This window comes from Carassius carassius, chromosome 12 (genome assembly GCF_963082965.1).
Source record: "Carassius carassius chromosome 12, fCarCar2.1, whole genome shotgun sequence".
NCBI lineage: Eukaryota > Metazoa > Chordata > Actinopteri > Cypriniformes > Cyprinidae > Carassius > Carassius carassius.
In genome coordinates, this window is record NC_081766.1 from 4,540,437 (window position 1) to 4,565,942 (window position 25,506).

Below are 25,506 nucleotides of genomic sequence, written 5' to 3' on the forward strand. Positions count from 1 at the left end.
CTTTTTTTTTTTTAGAATTTCATTAAAAATTGAAACAATGGTATTAAATGTTAATGTTTCAGATTTGACTGCATAGAAAGTGGTGGCTTGTTGTTGGAGGAGGTAGAGAGGATTCTGCAGAGCTCTCAGATGGATACAGATTGCAGGATAATTATCACAGGGTCTGTCCTATAATACTACTTAACCATTTATTATTTCGAGTTTTATTATCCCCTATTGCTCCGTTAATGGTTTAATAATTGATGTTCAATCTCTTTGAAGGATGAAGCGCAGTAAAGCCATGAATGGGTGCACAGCAGTCATGATGGACACATCCAGATCATCATCAGCTTGTGATCAGAAAGTGAAAGTCAGCTTTTTCAAGGACTCTCTCACAAGACTGTTCACAATAGACAAGATTGAGACAGAAGACACTAATAACGACGACCCTGAGGATGAAGACATTATCTTTTATTATTGATGAATGGCAGAAAATGAATCCAATATTAAGATTTAGTAAAAATACATAGTTCTATAGTATATATAGAATATATATATAATATATTTCTATTCATCTTAATATTTTGAGTGACAGTTTTATTGTTTTATTGTTTAGCTTCACTTAATGTTATAAGATGAAATTAACGAGGGATGTCAAAAATGTGTTTAGTTAAGGTTTGAAATTCATTATCTTTTATTATAGGCTACGAAGTCTAATATCATAAGCCCCCCATCCCGTCACCCAAGACCGCAGACCCCCCCCACCCCCCAGCCCTCTGCTGAAGCGGATCAGTGTATGTGGAAAATCGAACTCCATTTGACAATTAACTTTGGAAAATTATTAATTACATTAAAAAGTCTTTTTATTTTGATAGCACTCTATAGCCTATAGATAAACTCACAATAACAAATATTAATGATAAGCCTTTATGGATCCAGTGAAAATGTAAATATTATGCACTGATACAGTGCACAGTGAAAATATAGAAAAAATTGATATGTTATATTAAAAAGCACATGTAGTACAACTTGAAGTAAAGTGAATAATATGAAAAGTGAGTACAACGGTACAATAACATTATATGTATAATATGAATAATACCATAAATAACTGAACAACAATAGATTCATAATTGCAAGAAGAATATGTAATATCAAGGGTGGAGTAATACAGAATAGACAAAAATGAAGAATAAATTATAGAGTAAAATAAATAATTGTGAAATTATTATTATTAACTATTTATTTGAACAGGGACACTGTAAAATATACATTAACCTTAAAAGGAGAGATGTATTATACCAGGTTGTAGCAATTATGCTAATTTCCACCTGTAGTCCCTGGGCAGGCTGATGGCAAATAGATACACATGTTAATAATACATTTACCCCAAAAAAAGCATTAAAATTACCACACCCTCAATTCATTCCTCAATATTCATTTACAAATACACTCTCACATACACATCAATTACAATACATTATGTGAACATGATTGCTTTAGAAGAAGCCATTTTTTGGCCCGATGTGAAAAAGTGTTAAAATTTACACATGTGGTCAACTCTGTTGGCAACTTATTCCACTGTCTAATGGCCATACTTGAGAAAGCTGAGCTGCCGAATGCTGTTTCACACTGAGGAATCCTACAGTTGCCCCGAACAGTCGACTGAGTGCCTCGAGATGTCATTTCTGAACTCAGTGAGATGAACTTATTTAACGGAGGAGCTGCAGTACCATTTATTATCTTGAACAAAAGATAGAGATTTTAATATGATTACGTTTTCAAAACTTAATATACTATGTTTTTTAAGAATATGACAGTGATGAAATAGCCAAGATTTCTTGTCATGAACCTTAAGAGAACTTTTATACAATGATTCCAGGGGCCTTAATGCTGTTTTACATGCCTGTGTGACCAACTCGTCATGCAGTACCGAAAGTGCGGAATTATCATCGCATTTAGATTTAAATTTGATGCATCTATAGTCAGAGAGTTGTGGTGTAAGAAACAATGGCACATACGTTGGCTTGTGCTGATGGCTTTAGATGTTGCAGGGTGACTGGAGCTGTTCTCTTTCTGTCTCATCTTATAAATGAAATTGGGTCACCTCTGCTCTCAGTGAGCGCTGATAATGCGCACAGCACTATTTTAGATCTCCCAGCCTTTCCCGCAGGACTGGAGGAAATGAGTACAGACGGAGAGATAGAGAGAACAAACCTTGACAAAATAGCATGAGAAAGCTGAATTGTGGAGAATTTTGCATGCTGTATTATTTGGTGGGATTTCTGAATGTTTTGTACAACAAACAGCATCCCCCAAATTATTTTCAGTTGTCATTTCTTTCATTTTATTTCACAGTAGAGTTATCCATCTACAATGTAAATGTCTTCTGTTCCAAGTGGATTGAAACATTTGATACTTTTTTTCTCAGGTTGGCAATGTTGAAGAAGAGTGGAGAGGAAGATTGGAAAAACAGGATCAATAATAAACAGGAAGTTATACAGGAAGTGGTGTCTGTAAGCGAGAAGAGTAGTCAAATAATGGAGGAGCAAGGCTTTAATAAAAAGGTAAGAGTCTGTAGCCTAGCAACATCAAATATTAAAAGGAATCACCGGTTATTCCTACTTTTTTTATTTATTTTTTATAAAGTTTTATAAAGTCCACCAGCACCAGTGTGAGGTCTATAAATACGTAGACCATGGTGTCTATGATGTGAAACGCTATAATGCTGTAACATTAACTTTTTACATTCATACAAAATAATAATTTTTCGTGAAGTTGCTGCTGTTTTCCAAATAAAAACATTCAGGCGTATAAAAAGTACTGAGAATTTGTACTTGGTATCAATTACAAATATATACAGGTTTTTTTTCTCGCATTTACAGGTCACATGGAGTATGTAAAAAGACATATTATCATTCTTCAATGTACTATATAACCTCCAAGAAACACTTCATACATGACCGCTCTCCAGTATAAAGGGCTTTCCCTTCCATTAATGCTACACTGCACACATCTGCGGCGCACTGTGGCTCTGACACTGCCACTGAAGCTTATTGCAGGCACTCTAGTCAATGTTTGTGTTTATTCCAGCCATGCCACGCATGTTTCTGAAGCAGCTGTCTATGCTGCTTCTTTAAAGATCACTCTCCTTCTTGGTCAAATAGCCCTTGATGCCTTCAGTGTGACTCTACAATTTTCATAGTCATGAAAATAAAGAAAACTCTTTGAATGAGAAGGTGTGTTCAAACTTTTGGTCTGTACTGTATATATATTTGTTTTTGTAAAAGTACAAGAATTCAGTCTTAGATCTCTTGTAAAGTACAATTTCTCCAAAAAATGGAAAAATGTCCAACAATGTTCCTCTGAAGAAAAAAAGTGCTAAAGGTAAGTAAATGATAGGAATTTTCATTTTTGGTGAAGATTCCCTAATCAAAACTGTGAATCTGATGTGTTATTCTAATTTGTGAAAAGTAACACATTCATTTACTCTCGTAGGCAAAGCTGTGAATTGACTGCCTAGACCTGAAACCTGTATTTTACTCAGTCTGAGTCATTTCACAGCATGGTGTAGTAAAATACATAGTATTCATCTTTTCAGACCCTGTGTAATTTTCAGTGTTCACTGAGGTTTATATAGTAACTTGTGCGTTCCTGAGTTATTGTGCTACTGTCAATTTAGCAAGCGCAAAGGATAAAGGAATGAAGTGTTTTCAGTTTATCCGAAGATAAAGGCCAGGTCTTGCACACCAAATAGTTTTCATGTAGCACTTTTCCAGTCTTAACCAGAGATGTATAAAGTACTAGAGATCCAGACTTGAGTTAAAGTACAAGTGCTCTATCAAAAAAATGACTTGAGTAGAAGTTGAAGTGCTCTTTAAGCACCACACTTAAGTAGAAGTACTAAAGTATTCAACATTTTTTGTACTTAAGTATTGCAAGTAGTCTATTTGAAAATTTACTACTCAAGTACTGAAAGTAAAAGTACAAGTATTACAGGGTTTCCCATACATTCATTAATTTGTGGCGGCCCGCCACAATATCAATGCTGACCGCCACGGATTGATTCAGATTTTTAAACTATTTAATATGGGTACAATTGTATTTTATTGTAGAGCTGCACCCTGCTTGCTCCCTCCCTCTCAAAAACTGACAACGGAGGCAATCACGACTAGCCCCTCCCCTTCGAACACGATCTGAATCAAAACATAAGCATGTGTTAGTTAGAGGACGGATTGTTGCCGGAGCTTAATGCTTATTCCCCCAGCGAAGATTCCAGAATCAATCCGGAGTTGAATGGTTAGTAATGAACACTGTTGCTCAACATAACTCTGTCGCGTTTCCATTACAGATTCGCGCAAAACTTTTGTGGGTTTTTTTCTAAATATCGATAAACAACTATTGCGAAATGATGGCGTTTCCATTAACCGATGTTATTCGACTAAAACGTCATTTTTTTCCTCTCGCGATCAGTCATTCCAAAAATCATGGCAACGGATGTTGGTAGATTTATATATATCACAGCCACCAGACTAGACATTATATTGTTATTATCTCCAAGTTCAGGTTGGTGTGTGTTGGTTTTTGTCCACCTCAATCTCCAGGTTTGTTTGTGTGTGTGTGTGTGTGTGTGTGTGTGTGTCAGAGTCTGTGTGTGTCCACCTCCAGGTCCAGTTTGGTGTGTGTGTGAGCCTGTGTGTGTCTGAGTGTGTGTGTGAGTCTTTTTGAATGTTTGAGTGTGTAAGTTTGTGAGTTTGAGTGTGTGTGAGTGTGTGTGTGTGTGTGTGTGCATATCTCCAGGTCCAGGTGTGTGTGTGAGCAAAATTTGCAACAAGATGTCTGTGGAGCAGTCATAGCATAGACAGTGTAGCAATGGCATAGCAATGTAGCAATAGCAATGTCTTAAAAGGGATAGTTCACCCAAAAATGAAAATTCTATCATCGTTTATTCACCCTAAAGTTGTTACAAACCTGTATGAGTTTCTTTGTTCTGCTGAACACAAAGGAAGATATTTGGAAGAATGTTTGTAACCAAACAGATGTCGGTCCCTAATGACTACCATAGTATATATTTTTTCCTACTATGGAAGTCAATGGGGACCGAGATCTGTTTGATTCTTTCATTCTTCCAAATATCTTCCTCTGTGTTCAACAGAACAAAGAAACTCTGGAACAACTTTGGAACAACTTGAGGGTGAGTAAACGATGATAGAATTTTCATTTTTGGGTGAACTATCCCTTTAAGGTATCTGACACTAAGTGTTGGCAATGGAAATGTGTACTTGTCACTAAAAATATATGATATATATATATATATATATATATATATATATATATATATATATATATATATATATGATATATTAAACTTAAACTTAAACTTATGTCATTAATAACTTACCCTCATGTCGTTCCAAACCCGTGAGACCTCCGTTTATCTTCGGAACACAGTTTAAGATATTTTAGATTTAGTCCGAGAGCTCTCAGTCCCTCCATTGAAGCTGTGTGTACGGTCAACTGTCCATGTCCAGAAAGGTAAGAAAAACATCATCAAAGTAGTCCATGTGACATCAGAGGGTCAGTTAGAATTTTTTGAAGCATCGAAAATACATTTTGGTCCAAAAACGAATCATTCGATGTAACCGGATCTTTTTGAAACAGTTCACCAAATCGAACTGAATCGTTTTAAACGGTTCGCGTCTCCAATACGCATTAATCCACAAATGAATTAAGCCGTTAACTTTTTTATTGTGGCTGGCACTCCCTCTGAGTTAAAACAAACCAATATCCCGGAGTAATTCATTTACTCAAACAGTACACTGACTGAACTGATGTGAAGATAGAACTGAAGATGAACACCGAGCCGAGCCAGATAACGAACAACAGACTGACTCGTTCACGAGTCAAGAACACTGATCTATATATATAACTTATATTATAGATCAGTGGTCAAGAACCGTTTCTGTCAGACGTGTCCGATTCGAGAATCGAGGAGCTGATGATACTGCGCATGTGTGATTCAGCGTGAAAGCAAACCGACCCACAGAGCGCATGAACCGAACTGATTCTTTTGGTGATTGATTCTGAACTGATTCTGTGCTAATGTTATGAGCCCAGGTAAACCGAAGGCTTGCAGTCAACGCCAATGACGCCATTACGTCGAGCGCAAAAGAACCGGTGAACTGTTTTCTTCAACTGGTTTATTGAATCGAACTGTCAGAAAGAACTACTGGTGATTCGAAAACCGATGCAACCGTTTCTTGACTCGTGAACGAGTCATTATCTGGCTCGGCTCGGTGTTCATCTCTCTCTTCACAGCAGTTCAGTCAGCACGCGCAGTCTTCTCAATCGCTTGATTCGCTCAGTGATGTGCCAACAAACCTGCCATCTACAGTTCTGGCAGTGGTAATGTGGGTTTGTAATGGAATGATTCGTAACATTTTTATAATTGTAACGAGTAACGATGCAGCACATAAAAAAAAATATCGGAGTAAAAGTATTAAACTCATCGAAAATATGTACTGAAGTAAAAGTGTAAGTAGGAGAAAAAAATTATACTCTAATAAAGTACAGATACCGCCTTTTAGTACTTAAGTACAGTAGTGAAGTAGTTCTACTTCGTTACTATACATCTCTGGTCTTAACTCTACAAGCGCATCTCCTGTGTGTTTAGGACGAGACCGTTATCAGCGAGTTCACGTCATCTGAGCAGCTCTGGTTAAGCGCCAACATCAGTGTCTGACTTAGACAATTTTGGCTTTAGCTGCAAGATGATTGGCTGGCCTGCTTGTGCAAACTCAAGTTCAATTGGTCATTTCTTAAAGAAATGACACACTGTTTGCCTTGTATTCTAAATTAACCTAATTTGGTTTATTAAAATATTTTACACATTTCAGTTGGTAACACTTTACAATAAGGTTTCATTTAACAACACTTCCACAGCATTTGAGAATTTTTGTTATTTTGACATTTACATGACATTCTTTATATTCAAAGTTGTTTCTGTAAACATTAGTTAATACACTGTAAACTAAAATGAGCAATCAATGAACAATTGTATTTTTATTTGTTAACATAAACCATATTAATGATGTCCTAGAACTACATTGCTCATTGTTATCTGCATTAACTAATGTTAACAAAAGCCTTATTTGGAAAGTACCACCTTTCTGTTTGTTTTCAGGTGACTGTAGTAAGTTAATACTTGCATTTCTTTAAAACTTAATGTTTAGGAACATGTAATATTTCACTTTACATTATAGATGAAACCCTTGCTTTTCTAGATGGACCAGATCTGTGCTTCTCAACTGATGGGTCACAACTCAAAAACAAGTGACTGGTCTGTTCTGATATTACTATGGACAGCAGAGATGAATGCAAAATTAGGATTAATAAAATGTAGCAAACCAAGAACATGAAAACTTTGATATACAAACCAAAATGTTCTGTTTATGTTATCAGTTTATGCAGTGTAATATCAATAATTTTGTGTTTTTTTTTTAAGTCTGTTCGGTATATAAAAATATTATTAGGTTAAAATTTTTTATTTATGTACAATATAAATAGTTTGTACTGTAGATCGCCACTTGATATCCACTGTACAATCTGTGTCCTGAAGCAAATCCAGTTGAGAACCACTGGTCCAGACTTTCCTTCTGGCCTTTTATCCCTATTCATTCCCTTTTATCGCTCATTCATTCCTCATAATCTGTGGATTATGTTTCTCTTCCATTCATATCTACACCTGTATTCAGTGTCTCTCATTCATTCCTTCATTCTTGTCTTCTATCTACTTCCTTTTTCGTCCTTCTCCTGACTGTAGGAGCCTGTCTTTTCCTCCACCTACTCTTCTCCTCCTCTCCCATCTACTCCAAAATGCCAGTTTGTAGAACATCAAGGCCAGGTAAGAGAGCGTGTGCATTTTGGAACCATTTCATTTCTAACATAACTCTGAATGTCCTCTTGGTTTGTCAATTTCAGCCAACAGATAATCTTTATTAGTCTAGAATGTTTGGTGGTTTAGATCATTAGGTTTTGTCAGATGAGATGAGAGTTGCTTTTTTTCTTGTTGAATTGAACATGATTATTCATGTGTGCATATTTATGTATGTATGCCTTAGACTACATACACAATTATAATTTCTGTAGATTTACTCCAGGCAAATGCATTTATTAAACAAGAGTTGGCGGAATAAATGCATAAATCTAATTTGAGTCAGGATTATTGCACTTTTGGTTTTTGCCGTTGACTGGCAGATTTAATACTGTATGAACAGCAAAGATGAGTCATATTCAAATGTTACAAAATGAGTTTTTGACATGGTTTGTACAATTTGAGTTTTCTGATGACCTGCTTGTATGAATTATCTGTCCATTTTGTCTAAGTCATTGGACTATCCTCCAGTATCAGAATGATCTATAAATAATAACTGGACAAAACTAAGATTAAAATACTTTTTGTTTTGCTTCTTGAATTTGAATTTTCTTAAAATATTAACACTTAAATAAATTATGCATATTGAAGAATTTTATATTACAAAATGTAATCAAAATTTAATTAAACTTAAATTGAAATGACAAATTACCAATGAAAAGTTATATATCAAACATAAATATACAGTATAAATACTTCAAAGTACTGTCAAATACAAGATACAGTATCCCATTTTGGTGTCCACATCAATTTAAATTTATAAAAGTGATTTTATTTACATAGAAAACATATTAAATGCATGTAAAGTGAATAATGTAACTTCAGTAAAAATGAAAGTCAAAATATGAATGAAGGAATGTCCCGTTGTAGAATAACGGTTAGATATATGAAACAACATACTTATTCTGACCTGTACTTATTAAAAAAATAAATGAGAAAAAGTGCTCATGCTAAATTTTATTATATTTTTAATTACTTTAATTTACTATAATTTTAATTATAGTGTCAATGAGTTTTGTCTATTTATAATTCCAGTTCATTATTGTTGTGGAGCTGCACTGTGAGCCATAAATAGAGTAGGCCTACTTTAATATAATGGAATAATTCCTAAATATGCCTGACAAGACTTTAAGGATATATAAACTTGTTACACTGAATAACATTTTAGTGGCTGTCTTCTGTAAATCAAGGTACAAATGTATGATTCATTATTTTTTACTGTGTGTGTCAGGTCTGGCAGCTTCCTCTGCAGTGATCAGCCCTATTCTGTCTCCAGTCTCTGCTAAACTGAAGAGCAGTGTGCCGGCTATCTCTAAACCACAGGAAGGTACATTAGACAAACATACTTCATGAAGATATCCCTCTTTAGAAAATTATAAAGTTTGAGAAAGTGTATATATATATAACTGGGGCAAAATGACCCGATGTGCTGCAGAAATTGAGGCCAGAGCAGAAATGGAGTCTGATAAGAAGCTGGAAAAGCTAGAGATGTTTTTGGGGCGTTTGAACAGTAAAGGTGAGTTGATCGATGCAAAATCTGTTCACTTTCTTTTAAAAAAATTTTTTTATGAGCCCGTTACAGAAGTGAAAGAAGAAATCATAATTACATCATCTGGTGTCAAAGTCTTTGAAAAATGAATCCGTTTTCATTTGCTGTCATGGTGAACTGATAATGGAGCTTTTAATTAAACCATCATAACTCCGTCATCTCAATCTCTTCTTCCCTCTCAGTATCAGGTTTGCAGGAGACGACTTTGACAAATATTCCCCACAGCACGAGTAGCAGAATGCATCTGCATGAGGACATTTAAAAATATTTGAACTATATTCATTTAATAAAATTAAATAAAAAAATCAGATTTTTTTTATATTAATATTTGTTTAAGTTAGGCATAGTGTAGCTTTTCTGTTGCATGAAGCTTTTGGAAAGAACCTTATAGACTACAAGTGATATTCAGCAATAATAATCCAAGTCAAGGTCCAAATAATGACACTAATCACACATAAAACACATAATCACTAGCTACCAAAGCGGAGTAAGACACTTTCTTTGAGCTGTTCACAGGAAATTGCTAAAGTAGCACTTTTGAAATAAATTAAACTTAAAGATATTAGTGATTTTACCCATTGGGAGTGGCTTTAAACCAATATTTGGCTCTAAACATTTGTTTAAAGTTACTTATTGCACTTTCTCTCACTTCCGGCCTCTCTTTGACTCCCAGGTTGACATCGCTGATGGTGCAGCACAAGCGGGCCGTCCGTCCCTCCCACAATGTCCAGGCCTCCAGGAACCCCTTAAAGATTCTCGCTGCAAGAGAAGACATCCAACAGGAGTACACAGAGGAGAGACTTTTCAAAATTTTCAAAGTTTAAAGTAGTCTCAAAATACTGCTGCAATAGCTTTCTGCTTTGAAAATTTGTATTCAAAATAAGAAGATTAATCAAATATATTTAACTTTCTGTTGTAATAGTGTTTTTAACATGTGTTCTCCAGTGAGCAACAGCTGCAGTTTGTCGGACGCAGCTCTGGCTGGTTTGGCCAGTAAAGAGAGCTACAGCAGTGTGAGTCTGCGCAGTGTCAGCATCTCAGAGCAGATGACCAATAACAGCGCAGCTCCCTACAAAAAACTAATCATTTCTGTAATACATTTTCATTTTAATTTTGCAACTTATAAAGCGTTAAAATTAGTATTCCTTTTACATATTAAAACTAGTGTGTGAAATGGCAAATGAAAATTATGTAATTTAATTTTCATTTTCATTTTGCACCATACGTTGCACAAATGTATTGGAAAATGTAAATGTAAATACAGAAATGCATTGCCATTTTACATATTGCATGGTCATTTTGCATATTACATTCCAAATTGAATATTGCTACCCATATGCTTTCATAGCAATCAGACGGTGAGTACCGATATTTAATCAAGTTTTATTTTATCACGTTTAAACGGTGCGAAGTTTACATAGTGAGAGCTGCTAACTATGAATTAATAATTAATTCCCACCAAATGAAGAATTTGTGAGCTAGTTTTATTAATTACTACGACGTTAATTTGTGGCCATGATTTCATAAATCCTTGTTGAGTTTTAATTACGAAGTATTATAAGTGAATCTAGCCTGCACATTAATTAAACTTATCAGATGACAAGAGCATGGTTGATGTAAGGTTTGTAAGATTTACCTGCAGCTTAATGTATTAGTGTGAATACTGGCTTAATAGTCGTTGTTTTACTATATTTATGTATAAAATATCTTTCATAAATAAACTCCACTGACTGCCTAGTTGCAGTATGTGTTAGCCTGTTGTTTTGGCATTGTTTTGCAATGATGAATGAGGCGTTTGACAATTTTAATAGCTTGTTACAATTTGACCTAATCTGCAGGTCTACTCCACATACAGTCCATTGATATCATGTGTTAGTTTCTGTCATGTTCTGCATGGCCAATATGAAGTGATTTTAGAAAAATAAAAATAATAATAATAATATAAGACGTAGTCAGCTAGATGATGAACTATCAATATTATTAATTAATAGTAATTATATGATGCAGTCACACATGTAGCAATAATTGTTAGTTCTGTTTGTTGATTCAAGGTTAGGATCATCTGGGGTCCTCTGAGGGTCAGCATCATCTCTTCTCAGGTGTTCTGGATCCAGACTGGAGCATGTGTAAATCCTAGTTGGCAAAACATAGAAACAAAATAGAGACATCATTAGCATAGCTGCTGATCCAACAAAGTAAAATTAGTTTAACCCAAGCTAAAGAATAAAAATGCAGATGCAACTACACTCACAATTTAAGATACATTATTCAAATGCTTGGCGAAAGAGATGCGTTTTTAATCTAGATTTAAACAGAGAGAGTGTGTCTGAACCCCGAACATTATCAGGAAGGCTATTCCAGGGTTTGGGAGCCAAATGTGAAAAAGCTCTACCTCCTTTAGTGGACTTTGCTATCCTAGGAACTACCAAAAGTCCAGCGTTTTGTGACCTTAGGGTGCGTGATGGGTTGTAGCGTGGTAGAAGGCTAGTTAGGTACGCAGGAGCTAAACCATTTAGGGCCTTATAGGTAAGTAATGATAATTTGTAACTGATACGGAACTTAATAGGTAGCCAGTGCAGAGACTGTAAAATTGGGGTAATATGATCATATTTTCTTGACCTGGTAAGGACTCTAGCTGCTGCATTTTGGACTACCTGTAGCTTGTTTATTGACGAAGCAGGACAACCACCTAGAAGTGCATTACAATAGTCCAGTCTAGAGGTCATGAATGCATGAACTAGCTTTTCTGCATCAGAAACAGATAACATGTTTCGTAGCTTGGCAATGTTTCTAAGATGGAAGAATGCAGTTTTTGTAACATTGGAAATATGATTTTCAAAAGACAAATTGCTGTCCAATATAACACCCAGATTTCTGACTGTAGAGGAAGTAACAGTACATCCGTCTAGTTGCAGATTGTAATCTACAAGATTCTGTGTGGTGTTTTTTGGTCCACTAATTAATATCTCTGTCTTATCCGAATTTAATTGGAGAAAATTATTTGTCATCCAATCTTTTACATTTTTAACACACTCTGTTAGCTTAGATAATTGGGAAGTTTCATCTGGTCTCGTTGAGATATATAGCTGAGTATCATCAGCATAACAGTGGAAGCTAATTCCGTATTTTCTAATAATATTACCAAGGGGCAACATGTATATTGAAAATAGAAGGGGACCTAGGACGGATCCTTGTGGCACTCCATATTTTACTGATGATAAATGAGATGACACCCCATTTAAGTAAACAAAATGGTAGCGATCGGACAGGTAGGATCTAAACCATCTTAGAGCCTGCCCTTGAATACCTGTATAGTTTTGTAATCGATCTATGAGTATGTCATGATCTATGGTGTCGAACGCAGCACTAAGATCAAGTAAGACTAGAAATGAGATGCAGCCTTGATCTGACGCAAGAAGCAGGTCATTTGTAATTTTAACAAGTGCAGTTTCTGTGCTATGGTGGGGCCTAAAACCTGACTGAAATTCTTCATATAGATCATTTTTATGCAGGAAGGTGCTCAATTGAGCAGACACAACTTTTTCTAAAATTTTAGACATAAATGGAAGATTTGAAATAGGCCTATAATTTGCCAGTACACTAGGTTCTAGTTTTGGTTTCTTAATAAGAGGCTTAATAACCGCCAGCTTGAATGGTTTTGGGACGTGACCTAAAGATAACGACGAGTTAATGATTTTGAGAAGCGGTTCTTCGGCTACAGGTAACAGCTCTTTTAGTAATTTAGTGGGTACAGGATCTAATAAACAATTTGTTGGTTTAGATACAGTGATAAGTTTATTTAGCTCTTCCTGTCCTTTATTTGTAAAGCACTGCAGTTTATCTTTGGGTGCGATGGATGAAACTGAAGTGTTAGACGCTGTAGAATCTACATTCGCTATTGTATTTCTAATGTTATCTATTTTATCAGTGAATTCATAAAGTCATTACTATTTAACGTTGGTGGAATATTTGAATCAGGTGGCGTCTGGTAATTTGTTAATTTAGCCACTGTGCTAAATAAAAACCTTGGATTGCTTTGGTTATTTTCAATGAGTTTGTGGATATGCTCTGCCCTAGCAGTTTTTAGAGCCTGTCTATAGCTGAACATATAGCTGTTTTTCCATGCAATTCTAAAAACTTCCAAGTTAGTTTTTCTCCATTTGCGTTCAAGACTACGAGTTACTTTCTTGAGAGAGTGAGTATTACTGTTATACCATGGCACAGTACGTTTTTCTCTAACCTTTTTCAATTTGATGGGGGCAACAGCTTCTAATGTATTAGAGAAAATAGTGCCCATGTTGTCAGTAATTTCGTCTAATTCATGTGTATTTTTGGGTACAAATAGCAGTTGAGATAGATCAGGCAGGTTATTTGCGAATCTGTCTTTGGTGGCTGGAACAATAGTTCTGCCCAGACGGTAACGCTGAGACATATAGTTAATATCAGTTATACGCAGCATGCACGATACAAGGAAATGGTCTGTAATATCATCACTTTGGGGTACAATATCTATAGCAGTAAGATCGATTCCATGCGATATAATTAGATCTAGTGTATGATTAAAACGATGAGTGGGCCCGGTGACATTTTGCTTGACTCCAAAGGAGTTTATTAGGTCAGTAAACGCAAGTCCTAATGTATCATTTGCAATATCAACGTGAATATTAAAATCTTCCATGATTAGCGCTTTATCAACTGTAACTAGAAGGTCTGAGAGGAAATCTGCAAATTCTTTTAGGAATTCTGTATACGGCCCTGGTGGTCTATACACAGTAGCCAGAGCAAGAGATACATTAGACTTCTTTTGCATGTCTGACAGTGTAACATTTAGCAGAAGTATTTCAAAAGAGTTAAACCTGTATCCTGTTTTCTGGGTAACATTGAGAATATCACTATATATTGTTGCAACACCTCCTCCACGACCAGTCTGACAGGGCTCATGCTTATAACAGTAGTTCGGTGGAGTAGACTCATTTAGACCAAAATAATCATTTGGTTTTAGCCAGGTTTCAGTCAAGCAGAGTACATCAAAACTATTTTCTGTGATCATTTCATTTACAATAACTGCTTTGGGTGTGAGTGATCTAATATTTATGAGCCCAAACTTTAAAAATTGTTTTTGTTCATTTACTTTACATTTTTCTGGTTTAATTACGATAAGATTTTTTCTAGATCCTACATTATATTTTGACCTCACTATTCGGGGAACAGACACAGTCTTAATAGTTTTTACAGCGCAAGTACTTTTATCATTTAAGCGGGTGGAACAAAACTCATCATAATAGTTATTAGAATTGTCTTACTAGTCACATGGAGCGAAGTGTCCTGGAGATGTTGTCAGAGAGCAGCTCCGCTCCGATTCTGCTGGGGTGTAATCCATCAGCGCGAAACAGCCTAGGACGCTCCCAGAAAAGATTCCAGTTATTAACAAATAGCAGTTTCTGTTCTTTACACCATGACAACAACCATTCATTTAAAGCAAAAAGTCTACTGAACCTTTCGTGTCCTCGTCGATACGTGGGCAGTGGTCCTGACACGACGATCGTCGCCGCGGGCGTCGTGCTGCGAACCATCTCGATCAGGCTGCTGAAGTCCCCCTTCAGCGTCTCCGTCTGCCGCAGCGTGGTGTCGTTAACCCCAGCGTGAAGCACGACCGCTCTGGGGCTCTCGTCGGCCTTCAGGATCGCGGGTATCTGCGCAGAAACATCGAGAACACGAGCACCAGGCAAACAATGAGCGTGCACTTTACCTTCGGCTAACGTAGCACTTACGTGTCGGACGATGGAGTCTCCGATGATCACAGCGTCGCGTCCTGTCTCGCGGAGGGGAGCGAAGCGGTTCCGGATGGAGATGTCGAAGGCAGGAGGGGGAGAAGTCGTCGCCCGGGACCCGGCTCGCGTCCTCCGCTGTGGATTTTTATTTTGGGATAGTTCACCCCAAAATAAAAATAGTTATCATTTACTCACCCTCAAGTTGTTCCAACCCAAACAGTTAGCAGTAGTCACTGACTTAGTAGTATTTTATTTCCAATGGCTACTGTCTGCTAACAAAATTCTTCAGCAAAGTCATCTTTTGTGTTCTACAGAAGAAAGAAACTTTACCTGTTGTTTATGATTTTCTGGAGAAGGATTTTTTTTTCCTTTTTTGTTTCCCTGTTAATTTCTGATTCATAAAATATTTTAGAGCTTGGCTAGAAACTTGAAAAATATATATTTTCTTACATACAGTATTTCAAAGTTTTTGCTCTTTTTAAAAATTGTGTGTGTGTGTGTGTGTGTGTGCAGGAGGCAGAGGTGTGTAACCAGATCATTCTGGTGGAGGATGTCTTGGCCCGACTCTGTCAGAGCATTTTTCCTCTAGAAACACTGCAAACCCGTCCCCTTCCCCACGGCGTCAACCCGCTGAAACTGGAGATGTACCTGACTGACGAGGACTTTGAGGTAACGCCAAACACTACTATGAGACAGATCACCTGTGCATCTTGGGTTGTGAAAATCACATTTCTGAGTTATTTTAAGATTTAAAAAATATATATTTATTTGACAAGGACAGTACAGAGTAACATACAGAATAGTATTGTTGAGCACCAGATGACAGCTTGATGTGGATTGTAAATTGCCAAATAGAAATGACTGAGTAGGTTCCTTAGCCCGTGAATAGTTTCTTAAAGCATGATGTGGATAGATACTAAGAATGGATTGTTTTGCTGTTTTAGGCGGGGTTGTAGGGAATTCTAAATGTGGGTAAGTATCTCAGACAAGGACTGATGTCACGGGGAGAGATACAGTATCTATGTTTCTATGACACTATTTCCTGACAGCCTCACTTTTATGCCTTGTTTTCCTCCCTGTTTCTCACTCACTTTGGGCTTCTCTTGTCCAGATGAATCCTGGAGAACTCTTTGAACAAATCATGCATGCACACATTGTACTCATAAACGCAGATTTATCCCCACAAGCTTTTTTTCCCAGTAATACTTTACATGTTTCTGATAACATTTTACTGAACACACTGTTATAACTAGGCGTGACATGATAAGCATGTTATAAATCATAAATCTTCCACGTTAATGTTACACAGATAGTGATTTGCTGTGAAAGAGCAACCAAAGGTCACTCATTTTCAGTGAGATTTGGCCATTGAAGGAGAGTAAGACACCTGGACCAATGCACATTGGCAAACTGCCAACTGTGATAAAATTCGTACACTTGTGCTTTGTCTGTTTTTTTCTTGAAATCTTTCTGTGGTCGTAATTTAGACAATCACAGTCAATGTGCATGTAAAAGTCCACCAGCGGTTGACAAACCAGTGGTCCCACCCTAAATTCAGACCATTGGTTGAATAGATTGTTCACTCTATTATTGGCTTGTTTAAAGTTGTCTCTGCACATTAAACTGTAATAAGTGAAAGATTTTTAACACAATGTACACCATTTCCAATCTAGATTTCTGCACAAGCAGCAGGAAGGGCATGCTGAGTAGCCCTGCCCACTGCCAATTCTGATTGGTCCAAAGTCTCTCTCCTCTTATCGGTAAATGTGAGTTATTTTTTATGATTTAAACAAAATGTGCCTAGCTAAGACACAGTGGTACTGTAAACCTTTTTTCTCCTTCCTTTTCTGCAAATGTAATATTCTGCAATCAGACTGTGTTTAAGTTTTTGCACATATACACTACCATTCAAAACAATGAGGTCAGCAAGTTTTTTTTTTTTAAAGGACGTTAATACTTATTCAGCAAGGATCTATTAAACTGATCAAAAGTGACTGGAGCAATGATGTTGAAAAATAATCTTTTATATTCTTTAACATTTATATTCACATAAAAATCAGATATTTTAATATCTGTTTTAATATACCATATTCCTCTCGAGGGGGCCGACTGCCCGCATTGTGAACGAATGCCAATGCGGACGCTTCGATCCCGGAGGGCTCTCTTCGAGAAGTGAGCCTTCGCCAGCGTTCCTCGTGATGCCGGTTCCGCTTTCGCCGAGGCGAAGCCGCGCCGGCATTCGTTGGGTTCGCAGATCGATCTGCTGGAAGGTATGGAGACGGGCACGTCCTCATCTCCTACCTTACCCACCAGATCTGCCTGATTCCGGGGTTCGGAAGCCCGAGCTTCGGTTCTTCCCCCCCGAGCATCGGGCTTGACGCTCTGCCTTTCTTTCTCCGAGGAGATTGACACGGAGGGCGTCGGCGAGCTTGTAGTTGCACAAACATAAAGTTGCATAAGCACAGTATAAAACCTTGGTTCTTGAATCAGGGCCTAGTGCTGGGAGCTCCTTGTCGCCGTGTAACGCTAGCGACAGACGCGTCCCTCACCAGTTGGGGTGCGGTCATGAGTGGCCACCCTGCCCGCGGTCTGTGGAGCGGTCGCCATCTGGCATGGCATACCAGTTGTCTAGAGATGCTAGCTGTGCATTGAGCATTGAAATTTTTCCTCCCAGACCTGAGAGGTCACCATGTGTTGGTGCGCACCTACAACACATTGGCGTTTTCTTATATAGGTCACCAGAGAGATCTGCATTCGCGCCCCTTGTACAAGCTGGCACACCAGATCCTTCTGTGGTCCCAGGACAAACTCCTCTTGTTCGGAGCAGTGTATATTCCTGGGAGACTGACTGTGGGAGCAGACATACTGTCGAGACAGGGGCCGAGGCCCGGGGGGCTTCACCCCGAGGTGGTGAAGTAGATTTGGAGAGTTTTTGGATCTCTTTGCGACTCAAGAGATATCGCAACGTCCCCTCTGTTTCTCTCTAGTTCATCCAGCTCCTCTGGGACTGGACGCTATGGTACAGACCTGGCCGAGGCTTCGTCTGTACGCATTTCCCCCTATTGCTCTGCTACCGGGAGTTCTGGCGAGAGCACGCCGGGACGGGGTCCATCTGTTATTAGTAGCCCTGTTCTGGTCGGGCCCATTATGGCTCGCAGATCTCTCCTCAACGGCTCTCCATGGGAGATTCCGATCAGGACAGATCTGTTCTCTCAGGCGCAGGGCAAATATATTACCCTCGCACGGAGTTGTGGAATTTGTGGGTGTGGCCCCTGAGGGGGCACAGCTCATAGCTTCCGGTCTCTCAACCGAGGTTGTTGAGACCCTCCTCCAATCCAGAGCTCCCTCTACGAGGAAACTGTACGCCCTGAGGTTGAAACTCTTCTCCTCATGGTGCAGAGACCGCCAGCTTGACCCTGTTAACTGCCCACTTGGTACAGTTCTGGAGTTTCTACAAGCTAGGCTCTCTGCGGGATTAACTCACTCCACCTTAAAGGTGTACGTGGCGGCCATAGCTGCTTACCATGTCCCTTTCAATGGTCAGTCAGTGGGTAGACAACCCCTAGTTATATGTTTCCTTCACGGTGCACTGAGGCTGAGACCTAAAGTACGGTCCCGTATTCCCCCGTGGGACCTGGTTGTGTTGTTAGAGGTTCAGGCCCCTTGGTGGCCCCTTACTACTTAGACTTTGCCCCTGGTATGGCCAAAGCATTCTTATTCCCTCGAGCGGGTTATGTTCCTAAAGTTCCCTCTGTTACTCCACAACCCATAGTACTACAGGCCTTCTGCCCTCCTTCCTTTCAGGGAGCCAGACCAGGAGAAGCTAAACTGTATGTGTCCAGTTCGAGCGCTGGACGCATATGTCCACAGACCTGCCCTGTGGAGAAAATTCGACCAACTGCTTGTTGCTACGGTCCTACTAAAAGGGTTTCCTGCCTCTAAGCAGACCCTTAGTCGTTGGATAGTCAAGGCTATCAACGTCTCCTATGAGTCCTCTGGTCTTCCCCCTCCTTTGGGGGCCAAGGCTCACTCTAGGCCTTCTTAGCAGGTGTGTCCCTCTTGGACATCTGCAACGCTGCGGGGTGGTCCACGCCCTCTACATTTGTCAGATTCTACAACCTTGATATGCGAGCCACTCTGGGCTCTTCTGTTCTCTCGCCTTAGCTGTGCTCTTCGGATACACACTAGGCAGGGATTTGGAAGTCTGGCAGCGTGGGCACATCGCTCCTCAAAGCGCTTCGACGCAGCTCGAGTTCCTGAAAAGGAACGCCTCAAGGTTACGTATGTAACCCTAGTTCCTTGAAGGAACGAGACACTGCGTTGCAAAGCCATACTCCCGGCACCCCTGCCGGCGCTTGCTTCCCTACTCGAAGCTGAAGCCAGCTGCACGGCACGTGCTTTTATAGCTTCCTGGTCGCTACGTCACCCCGCCCGTGACGTCACGCCTTTCCAGTGTTGGGAAGGTTACTTTGGAAATGTAATAGGTTACAGATTACAAGTTACCCTGTTTAAAATGTAATAGTAGTGTAACTTTTTCAATTACTTTATTAAAGTAATGTAACTAATTACTTTTGAGTACTTTTGATTACTTTTCTAAATTTGTGAAAATTAAATAATAATAAATAAAATCATATACATCAACTCAAATACAGTTATCTAATAAGCATGTGACGTATTCTGTGTACTAAACTCCTGAAACATTGGTGTTTTTTTTAAACTGCTGTCTCCTTGTATATGATGTGGTGATAGTTTTCTCAAAATAAGTAAAATGCACATGAAGTGACACAGAGCAGTTCTAGAAATTATGTTTATGTGTTCGTGTACTCATATATTGAGATGGCAGAGGTTGAAAACACTGCGAGCTTCAGTAGGCCTATGTGTAGTAGATGAAACCATGTCTTTGCCATTAATTTACAGGAGGGGCGGACTGGGAAAAAATTCAGACTGGAAAATTCAAACTCATACAAACAAATTAATGGACAAAACTATTTTTTGTATGGACCTGACATAAAAAAGGTTTAAATCTTTAATTTGGGGACATGCAAAATAATTAAAAGTTCTCTCCTGAACTGCACCTTCACTTCCTTTTTTCTCTTCAGTCTCTTTATTTTGCCCCATTATCCATCTCTCTCATGACTTTAATACTCAAGATTGAACAAAACTATACTGTACAATACAATACTACAATATATTTATATAAAAATCCTAATACTGTACACGAGTCATGTTTTTCCCTTACAAAAATTGACCATGCTTTTATTAGCCTATATAAAAGTACAATAACCTTGTTTTGTTTTTTGTTCTGCAAATGGATTTCTATTTATTTTTAAATAAATACATTTGTAAAATAATTTTTGGTTACCACATTTAAACAATAGTAACCATGTTCTCTGGATTATTAGTAAAATAACAAAACTTTAATTTTCGTAAGGGTTGTGTTGTTGTCTGTCATAGCTTCCACAAAAAAAACCTGTTTATTTTTCAGCTAAATTACTACTGTAACATTATGTAACGTGGCGGTACAAAAGCAAAGGAGGTCGTAAGGGTGTTTTCCCACACTCTTAACACAAAATATGCATATGTATGACAATGTATGGTCGACTACGCCACCCCAGACCACTGGGGAAATAACAGCCCTAAGGGCACACAGGTTCGTCTTGAATGAGTGGGTGAGGAGACATGAATAATATAGAAAAGTTTATTATGTTTGTCAATATTGACCAATAAATAGCTAAAAACTTCCAAGTGAAAACTCTACATTGGCCATATAATAAACAGGAAGGCACACCATCAATCTGCATCTACACACACACAATAAATCAATTCCCATTAAAGAAAACCAAATGGCCAACAGGAGCGGTAGCTGGGGGTCCGGGTCGGCTGCCAAATTGTAGAACGAACCCCCCCCCACAATAGTCCACTACAAATACCCAAATGCACACGTGAAAGTTAGATGGCAGCAGGCACACAGCACTATAACGTGAACACACCACACAAATGGCAGCCTCGCCTTCATCCCCCAGAGACCCAGCTCCTATAACAGAAAAAAAAAAGAAGAAAACACAAACTGATAACTACAATCTGACAGAAACTCAAAGAAATAAATAAAACAAAAATAACAAACGTTTATAAAGTACAATACCCCCAAATAAGTAAAACAAAAAAAACAATGTCACAAAATAAATCAAATAATTCAAGAAATTAAACCACTTAGCACAAACAAAATAGCACAATGTAACAAAAACAGGTTAACAGTTTGAAATAAACCAAGTTCACTCCGGTTTACAGTGCTCAGAGGTGAGGCACGGACTGAACGTAAACCAAGGAAAACCAAATAATCAAACAACCACACGGTAGACACGAGATGCTGATTCCAAGTTAGACCAAGGGAATTCCATATGCGGCGGCCCGGGGAGACGTTCAGCCTGCCCTCGAAACCATGCACTACACCCCGATAGCAACGTGAATCAACCGCTGGGTTGCTATCGTGATAAAGGTCGAGGCAAAACAGCGACACAGTCGCGATCACGGTTCAGTGTTGATGCTCACTTCCCACTAATTAGCCCAAAAAGACTCAGTTATGCAGGAGAGCCCTGCAGAGCATAAGGAAACTATATTAGAACAGGAAAAGAAAACATTACAAATACGCAAACTATAATCCTACATACCACGGGATGATCCTGCACGCAAACCGCTTCGTAGTTGCACACCATATTCAATATAGCGGCTCAGTCAGACCATATGAGTGACGTGCTATCAATGCCACTGAGGACAAAACCAATCATAAATAGCCGAGTCGCAGTCAATTACTTGTTATAAACAAAACTATACATACCGGTGAAGAGTGGGCAGCCAGCACAAAGCAGCGGGAAGGAAAAAAAAAGAGCAGCTTACAATCCAAGCCTGACAACAAGAAAAATTCTCATCAACCACCTGCACAGAACGAGACGCACGAGTTCACCCCAAACAACTCACATACCTGTGGCGACCACGGATGACGTCACGAGGGAAATACAAGGACGCATGCCAAGTGGCCATAACATGTCCTTTATATATCTCAAACCAAATAAGGAGGAGGGGTTACTAAACCAAGCACAGGTGGATGACATTCCCTACAGTGGATTCAACCACCCTGCTACAGTCTACCCCCCAGTTACACATCGTCGCCCCGACGATGAACTCGCTTACTTTCCCCAATTAGTCCCAAGGTCTAAAGAAAGCAAGTATTGTATTAGACATCAGGCCCGGGGGTACAGCCACCATTGCCGTTTCAACCACAGCCCTGGGCAAGCGGTGAATATTAGAATGCTGGCCAGCTGTGGCCCGCTTCGGTCTCCCTGGGACCACCTCAACAGCAAAAAGCTGTTCCATGGCTGAGGAACCTGGAGATAACACCGGGCAAACCTCAACAGGAGCCTGCTCCATAGCTGAGGTACCAGGTGATAACACTGGACCAACCCCCATGCCACAGGGTTGGTGTTGCTCACCTGGGACTCCAAGCTCGGGTACTGAAGGGGCAGAGTCGACCGAATCCAACACGAGTTGGGGGCCTTCGGGTCTTACTAGCCAGAAATCTGCCTCCTCCATCTCCTGTTCGAGCTCCCCTACTGGCCCACCAAGTACAACCGGGGTAGGATTCCTTTGAATCCTAGCCTTTAGTAACGACCGATGAACTCTTTTCACCTTACCCTCCTCATGTATAGGTGCAATGCTATACACTGCACCCCCAGATCTAGGAGCCTCTACCACCTTATACACCACTGGACTCCACAGATCCTGGATTTTATGGCGCCCTCTAATGCCATAATCGCGGAGGTAAACCAACTGGCCCTCTTCCAGGGGCGTATCTCGAACATGTCGATCAAAATGCGTTTTACGCCGGTCAGCAGTCAGTCTCAGCCGTTCTCGTGCTCCCTCAAACGCCACTTTCAACCTTGTCTGATGTTCCACTACCCATTCGTGCACGTCGCCAGCCACCGGCTCTGGAACTCTACCGAGCAAAAAATCAATGGGAAGTCGTGGCTCCTGGCCAAACATTAAAAAGTAGGGGGACTCACCAGTGGCTTGGTGCGGGGTGGTGTTATAGGAGAAGAGCACCTGAGGGAGACTGGACGCCCAGTCCCTCTTACGTGAAACCGGTAAGGTGCGCAATAGGTTGTGCAATGTTCTATTGAACCGCTCGCACTGCCCATTACCAGAAGGGTGGTAAGGGGTAGTACGAGATTTCTCAACGCCGTACAATTTACAAAGTTGCTGGATCAAGAATGACTCAAAGCTACGGCCCTGGTCAGAATGAATTCTCCCAGGCACCCCCAACCTGTAGAACCACTCAGTAACCAGTACCTGAGCTACTGTCTCAGCCCGTTGATCCCGGGTAGGAACCGCAATAGTATACTTTGTAAAGACATCCGTCATTACTAGAACATTCTCCAATCCCGAACAGGATACTTCAAGCTGGGTGAAATCGATGGCCACAATTTCATTTGGTCGGGAAGCCAGCAAATGACCCATAAAACTACGGGCACCCGGCTGCAGATCTTTGGCAGCCTGGCACCTCTCGCACTCTTGACACCATTTCGCCACCATGGCCGACATGCCTGGCCAATAACAGCGCTGGCGCACCAGTTCTGTAGTGCGTTCGATACCCTGGTGCCCGTGCTGCTGGTGTAACCCTGTTAAGACCTCCACCTGCAAGGCAGAAGGCAGCACTAATTGAAAGAGCTCCTCGCCACCATCAGAGCGGAAAATGCGACGATATAATACTCCCTCTAACTCCATCAAACGATCCCACTGACGAAGTAAAGTCAAAGCATCCCTAGGGAGCTGCCGACGCTCATCAGGCCCAGGGAACTTACCCCTCCTAAAAAAAAATAAGACCTCCCTAATCACTGGGTTTCCCTCTTGTAGTGAGCTCAAGTCGGTGGGGGAATGCCCAGGCAAGGCCACCACAGAGGCTTGGCTGACGAAAGGGACAGACCTTGGTTTCTCAGCATGCCGTATGGAGGCAGGAACCGCCGCTCCTGGCAGCATGCTGTCCAACACCCCTCTACTTGGGGGCTGGCATCTTGATAGGCCGTCAGCATTTTTATTGACCCTGCCTGGTCGATACTTGACCTCGAAATCAAAGCATGCCAGTTGTGCCGCCCACCGTTGCTCGGTGGCACCAAGCTTCGCCGTCATAAGATGGCTGAGAGGGTTATTGTCGGTGAACACTACACATTTATTGCCCAATAAATACTCTCTGAATTTTTCGGTCATGGCCCATTTGAGCGCTAAAAATTCAAGTTTCATTGAACTATAATTCAGCATATTACGCTCCGGGGGCCTAAGACCGCGACTTGCGTACGCAACAGGTCTCACCTTCCCATCTTGTTCCTGTGAAAGGACTGCCCCCAACCCACTCAGACTCAGTGTTGGGAAGGTTACTTTGGAAATGTAATAGGTTACAGATTACAAGTTACCTTGTTTAAAATGTAATAGTAGTGTAACTTTTTCAATTACTTTATTAAAGTAATGTAACTAATTACTTTTGAGTACTTTTTGATTACTTTTATAAATTTGTGAAAATTCATGAATAATAAATAAAAGCATATACATCAACTTAAATACAGTTATCTAATAAGCATGTGACGTATTCTGTGTAATAAACTCCTGAAATATTGGTGTTTTTTTTAAACTGCTGTCTCTGTATATGATGATAGTTTTCTCAAAATAAGTAAAATGCACATGAAGTGACACAGAACAGTTCTAGAAATTATGTTTATGTGCTCGTGTACTCCTATATTGAGGCGGCAGAGGTTGAAAACAATGTGAGCTTCAGTAGGCCTATGTGTAGTAAATGAAACCATGTCTTTGCCATTAATTTACAGGAGGGGCGGACTGGGAAAAAAATTCAGACTGGAAAATTCAACCTCATACAAACAACTTCATGGACAAAACTATTTTTTGTATGGACCTGACATAAAAAAAAAAGGTTTAAATCTTTAATTTGGGGACATGCAAAATAATTAAAAGTTGTCTCCTGAACTGCACCTTCACTTCCATTTTTCTCTTCAGTCTCTTTATTTTGCCCTGTTATCCATCTCTCTCATGACTAATACTCAAGATTGAACAAAACTATACTTTACAATACAATACTCTACAATACTACAATATCTTTATAGAAAAATCCTAATACTGTACACGATTCATGTTTTTCCCTTACAAAAGTTAAACATGCTTTTATTAGCCTATATAAAAGTAAAATAACCTTGTTTTTTTTGCAAATGGATTTT

The 25,506-nt window shown here is 39.5% G+C and overlaps 1 protein-coding gene and 1 long non-coding RNA gene across 4 annotated transcripts in view; both read left to right on the top strand.

Annotated features, from left to right (window-relative positions):
• The window catches only part of LOC132154526 (NACHT, LRR and PYD domains-containing protein 1 homolog), a 59,158-nt gene that overhangs the window by 11,486 nt on the left and 22,166 nt on the right, over positions 1–25,506 (top strand). The gene's annotated exons all lie outside the window — the stretch shown is intronic.
• Positions 9,132–9,672, top strand: LOC132154570 (uncharacterized). The gene is made up of 3 exons (XR_009437170.1): positions 9,132–9,239; positions 9,348–9,428; positions 9,644–9,672. It is a non-coding gene; the product is annotated as an uncharacterized LOC132154570 (long non-coding RNA).